Source organism: Gopherus evgoodei, chromosome 3, assembly GCF_007399415.2.
Source record: "Gopherus evgoodei ecotype Sinaloan lineage chromosome 3, rGopEvg1_v1.p, whole genome shotgun sequence".
In the NCBI taxonomy this organism is placed as follows: Eukaryota; Metazoa; Chordata; order Testudines; family Testudinidae; genus Gopherus; species Gopherus evgoodei.
Window position 1 is genome coordinate 7,652,132 of NC_044324.1, and position 6,000 is coordinate 7,658,131.

General features: G+C 48.1%; 1 protein-coding gene across 2 annotated transcripts in view; it reads right to left on the reverse strand.

The window, feature by feature from the left end:
* SCN8A (sodium voltage-gated channel alpha subunit 8) overlaps positions 1–4,385 on the reverse strand; it is a 129,974-nt gene extending 125,589 nt beyond the window's left edge. For both annotated transcript variants that reach the window (XM_030554892.1, XM_030554893.1), the window contains exon 1: positions 4,308–4,385. The gene's annotated coding sequence lies outside the window, so the exon portion shown is untranslated. The remainder of the gene's footprint in view (positions 1–4,307) is intronic.
* Between the last annotated feature and the right edge of the window lie 1,615 nt (positions 4,386–6,000).

A 6,000-nucleotide genomic window follows, 5' to 3' on the forward strand; every position in this document is an offset into this window, starting at 1 on the left:
ACAGGTTAAGTTACTTGTGATGGGACTAGTCTTTTCACCAAATACTAACCAGACTACAGGTGTTGTAACTTATAAACAAAGATCAAGTGCACAAATCTTATAATTATAATTAACAATCCTCTCTGAACACCCTGAAGGATGTTTGACTGAAATTATTGATATCCAAGGTTCATCTGAGATGCCTGGCATTTTACTTATACAGGTCTTTAGAAGATCATATTATGTGTAGCTATGATAAATATCATCATGCTATTCATTACATTAGCAACCCCAGGGCTGTAAGTCAACATTACTGAAAAGCATTAAGATCATTTTAAGCAGCTTTCTACTACTCGGTACACTAGAAAGGAACAAACTCTGGCAACTCAAAGTGTAAAAGTATAATTAGACAGGCCAAAAAAGAATTTGAAGAGCAACTAGCAAAAGATGCAAAAACTACCAGCAATTTTGTTTTTTACTATATCAGAAGCGGGAACCCTGCCAAACAACCAGTGAGGCCAATGGACAATCAAGGTACTATAGGAGCACTCAAGGAAGACAAGGTCATTGCAGAAAAGTTAAACAATTCTTTGTATTGGTCTTCACTGCGGAGGATGAGAGGGAGATATCCACACCTGAGCCATTCGTTTTAGGTGGTAAATCTGAGGAATTGTCCCAGATTGAGATGCCAATAGAGGAAGTTTTGGAACAAACTGAGACATTAAAAAGTAAGGTCACCAAAACCAGATGGTACTCACACAAGAGTTCTGAAAGAACTCAAATATGAGATTGCAGAACTACTAACTACGGGATGTAACCTAATGCTAAATCGTCCTCTGTACCAGTTAACAAAAGGATACCTAATGTAATATTTTTTTTAAATAGCTCCAGAGGTGATCCTGGCAATTACAGGTCAGTAAGCCTAACTTCAGTACCAGGGAAATTGGTAGAAACTATAGTAAAGAACAGAAAAATCAGACACCTAGATTAACATAATATGTTGGGGAAGAGTCAACACAGCTTTTGAAAAGGGGAATTGTGTCTCAGTAGTCTATTAGAATTCTTTTAGGGGGTCAAACATGTGGACAAGGGTGATCCAGTGGATATAATGTGCTTGGACTTTCAGAAAGCCTTTGATAAAGTCTCTCAGCAAAGGCTCTTAAGCAAACTAGGCACTCATGGGATAAGGAAGGTAGGTCTTTTCATGGATTAGTAATTTATTAACAGACAAGAAACAAAGGCTAGGAATAAATGGCCAGTTTTCATAGTGGAGAGAGGTAGATAATGGGGCTGCCCAAAGATCTGTATTGGGATGATGATATAAAACCATTGTATGCCCACATCTTGAATACTGTGTGCACTTCTGGTTGACCCATCTCAAAAAAGATATATTAGAATTGGGAAAAGTAGAAAGAAGGGCAACAAAAATGATTAGGGGAATGGAGCAACTTCCACTGAGGGGAGATTAAAAAGACTGGGACTGTTCATCTTAAAAATAGAAACTACTAAGGGTAGATATGATAGAGGTCTATAAAATCATGAATAATGTGGACAAAGTGAATAAGGAAGTGTTATTTACCTTTTCACATAACACATGAAACAGGGGTTATCCAATGAAATTAACAGCCAGCAGATTTAAAACAAACAATACTTCTTCACACAATACACTCATTGACAGGGGACGTAATGAGGCCACAGATAAAACTGGATTTAAAAAATTAGCAGACAAGTTCGAGGAGGAAACAGGGCCGGCGCTTCCATTTAGGCGACCTAGGCAGTGCCTAGGGCACCAGGATATGGGAGGGCGGCAGACTGCTTCGGTGGACCTCCTGCAGGCGTGCCTGCAGATGGTCCGCTGGTCCTGCGGCTCCGGTGGACCGGTGAGCCGGCCCTGTGCCTAGGGCACCAAAAACCCTGGTGCCGGTCCTAGGAGGAAAGGTCCATCAATGGCTATTAACGAAAATAGTCAGGGACACAGCCCATGCTCAGGGAGACCCTAAATCTCTGGCTGACAGAAGCTGGCAGTAGAAGACAGGAACGGATCACTCCATCATTGCCCTATTCTGTTCGCTCCCACTTAAGCATCTGGCCCTGACCACTGTCAGAAGACAGGATTCTGGGCTAGATGGATCATTAGTCTGATCCAGTCTGGCCATTCTTACATTCTAGATAAGAATTTCTGGTAACATAATGTCACTGTGAGCAGCTTCCACTAGCCTCAGAAAATGAAAAAAACCTAAAATGGTATGAATTTGTGACCAATAATTGGGCCCCGGGTATGAACCCAGCTCACACAAGCACACTGTAGGGAGCAATGCAGCTGGGAAGATGAAGAGATTCACTAGACCTTTTCTGTTTCCAGGGAACTGTCCATTTCAGCACCACACACCTGAAGCCCACAACAAATCCAAAAAGCATAAGGGACCATCCCCAGTCCCAGTGCCACAGAAAACCAGAAGTTGGGGCAAGAAGGGAGTTAAATAAGCTTTAAAGATATTTTATACATATATAATCAGCCACTAACAAAAGGGGAAATCAAACCCCTAAAAACAGTCACCAAGAAAGGAAATAAAATAAGACTATAATTATTATTTGTTGCTTAGCAATACACACATACAGGTTACACATGTCCTGTACCTTGATTTGTTTTTACAAGAGCTTCCATCCCATAGCACAGAAAATACACATATCACTATGTTACACCGCCTTCCTCCACTCCAATACACACATACTATTTATATACGATCAGATCTTAAAGGGTGTGTGGGGAATACCCAGAAAACTTTTAATACTCTCTCCCCTTTCCCTCAAAGGATACTACTGGTATCTGGGCAGAGGGGCCTGGCTTCTCCTCTCCCGGACCAAATCCTTTTTCCAGTGTAAAGTGCAGGACCTATGGCTCTCGCGTTCCCAGCTGCAGCGTTACAAGGACTAGGTTAGGAGTCAGCGTGCCATGGAAATATGCTCCTCACCACCCCCACACTCCCAAACAACCACCTCCCCGGAAAACTACTCCTAAGCAATGTCATGCCAGGTATTTTCAGCACACATACAGCATATGGAGGGGAAGCAGTGATTAAACCTACCACGCCCTGCAGTCTCTTCCCAAAATTCCTGGAGTTAGCCGCTTGAGAGGTGTGTTGCAAAGTGTCCCCCATATCGCCTTTTCAGACTTTACCTCTGATCATCGGCAGCTCTAGCTGTGGAGTGCACCTTCCAGCGTCCCCACCTCCACATCAGGTGGGTGTAATTTGCACCAGGAAGGAATGGAGGGGACTGACACCCTGTCTTTTAGCCTTGCAAACATGCACAACACAAACCCATCCCACTTAAAAACCCTGCAGCCCCCTCCCAAAAACCTTAGTGCAATAGGGGGGGGCCGAAGGCAGAAACGGGGGTACCAAGACCTATATCAGGTTAAAACCTCCAGCCCACGCTCGCGTCTCTCCCCCTCTCCCAGGAGTCCGGGGAGGCGCGCTCAGGCTGCTGAGGTTTGAAGGGGAGTGCAGACGGGACGAACCAGCTCCGCAGCTAGAGAGGGGTTGGAAAGACCCGAGACTGAGTGGGGAGCCCGGGCGGGGGGTAAGCTATGGGCAGGCTCCCCAGATTAGGGGGGTTGGAATGGAGAAGGGGCCTAGATGGAGCCCAGGCAGCTGGTAGGATTGAGGGTGGGCGGACTGGGTTGAATGCACCAGCTCCCCGGCGGTTGGGGCGGGGGCTGTCGCAGCTGCAGGAGAGGTACCCCGGCCCAGGGCTGGCAGGCAGCCCTCGCCCTCCCCCTCGCCCAGTGCAGACCGGGGAGCCAAGCTGCAGCTGGGACAGGGGGAAGGAGGCCCGGCTTCCCCCAGCTGGGGAAGAGAAAGGAGCTAACCCGCAGCCCCCGGCGCCCCAGTGCCGGCTAAGATCCCAGGCTGCTGGGACAAGGGGATGGAGGCTGGGGACACACTCAGCAGCTGGCCAGAAGCCCTAGCCCCCCAGCGCAGACTAAGCGAGATGCAGCGCACCCCGGGGGGGTGGGGAAAGACGCACACGAGCAGCTGGCAAGCGCACCTGTGCTCCCCAATGCCGTCGAGGGGTTGGTGCTGTTAGGACAGACAGATTTGGGGAGAGGGGAAACCCTGGCATCCCAGCTAGGTAGGCGGGAGAGGAAGCGGCCCCAAATGCAAGCAAGGAGCTGCCGGTGCTGGAAAATCGCTCTGCGGCAAAACCCCCGCCTGGAGCGGGGAGAGACGGGGTGGCAAAAAAAATCAAATGGGGACAGGGGTTTGCCAGACCCTCAGCGCCACCTGCGCGCCTCGCCGGGGTCCCGGGCTGGGGATGCAACTTACTGTGGCTACTGCACTAGCGTGACTCCCGCGAGGCGTTGCTGGACTGCAGAGGTAGGGAAGCTGCAGGAGAAACTGCGGTTGTCGCCATCTTAGTGCGCTGCCTCCCCTGCCTTCCCCCCAGTGCAGCGTGCAGTTCCCTTGCATAATTGATGACTCTCAGCCGAATGGTTAGGGAGCGTCTCAAAAATCTCTGCACTCGCCTCTATCCCCACACCCTCCCGCCTTGGCAGCCCCGGGATCATGCATCCAGCAACTCAGAACTTGGAGGGGAGGGAGGGCCAGGGACTCTAAGGGATGCAGAGGGTAAAGGGCACCCCCTCTCTTCAAGTAAAATTCCCCACCAAGTTCACTGCTATGACAATAGGGGTGATTCCCTGGGTGTGCACAGTATTGGGTCCTGGGTAGCTGGTGGGTCACTTAAGCAGACGGAGATAAATACCTGGATAGATGTAGGGGGATAGAGGGCATCAGCCAACAGAGGAATAGAGGATACTGAAGCCACAGATGAGGAGAGGCCCTGGTGGGATGGGAGTGTCTCTCAGAGTCCACAGAATGGAAAAAAGTTTGAGGATCCCATCTCTGAAACAAGCTGTAACAATAACACACCTGCTCTCTCCCCTGGCCACCAGCCCATAAACTAAGTTCACAGGTTCTAAAACACTCATTGACTCCTGAACTGGGGACATACCATAGCACCCTCAGCCAGGCTAGGGCAGCACTGGGCAGAATTAAGTTAGTCTGATTTCACAAGGGGTTCATCTGACCCCTTTCAACTCACTGGCCCAAATGGAGAGTGACATCTAACTGAGTATATCTTACAGTTACTGATTTAGCTTCTCTGTAACTCATTGAACTAAGCCAAATTGATCTGAGCCAGTTGTAACCCAATTTAAGTGTGTTTGCACCAGCTCAACTAAATCAATTTAAAAACTGATTTTGGTTAAACCAGTGCAACTTAGGTGTGCAAAAACAAGGCCTTAGTCCACATCAGTAAGTGTCTATAAATTGGTCTAAAGGTGTCCCAAGTATAAGGCCTGGTCGACACAACTGGAGGATTGGGCCAAAAGAAATCTGATGAGGTTCAATAAGGACAAGTGCAGGACGAATCCCATGCACTGCTACAGGCCAGGGACTGACTAGCTATGCGGCAGTTCCGCAGAAAAGGACCTAGGGATTATAGTGGACGAGAAGCTGGATATGAGTCAACAGTTTGCCCTTGTTGCCAAGAAGGCTAACGGCATATTGGGTTGCATTAGTAGGAGCATTGCCAGCAGATCAAGGGAAGTGATTATTCCCTTCTACTCAGCACTGATGAGGCCACATCTGAAGTACTGCATCCAGTTTTGGGCCCTGCCCCCACTACAGTGAGGATGTGGACAAATTGGAGGGTGGTAGATCTCCATCCTTAGATGTTTTTAAGGCCTGGCTTGACAAAACACTGGCTGGGATGATTCAGATGGGGTTGGTCCTGCTTTGAGCAGAGGGTTGGACTAGATGACCTCCTGAGGTCTCTTCCAACCCTAATCTATGATTCTATTTCGGTTTCAGATGTGATTTTTTTTTACCAAAATAATTATACCAGTGCAACCCCTAGTGTGGATGCAGTTGCAGAGGCATAAAGATGCCTTATGCTGGTATAGCTTATTCCCAAACCCATACAGAAATAGCTACACTGGTATAAAAGCATCTATAT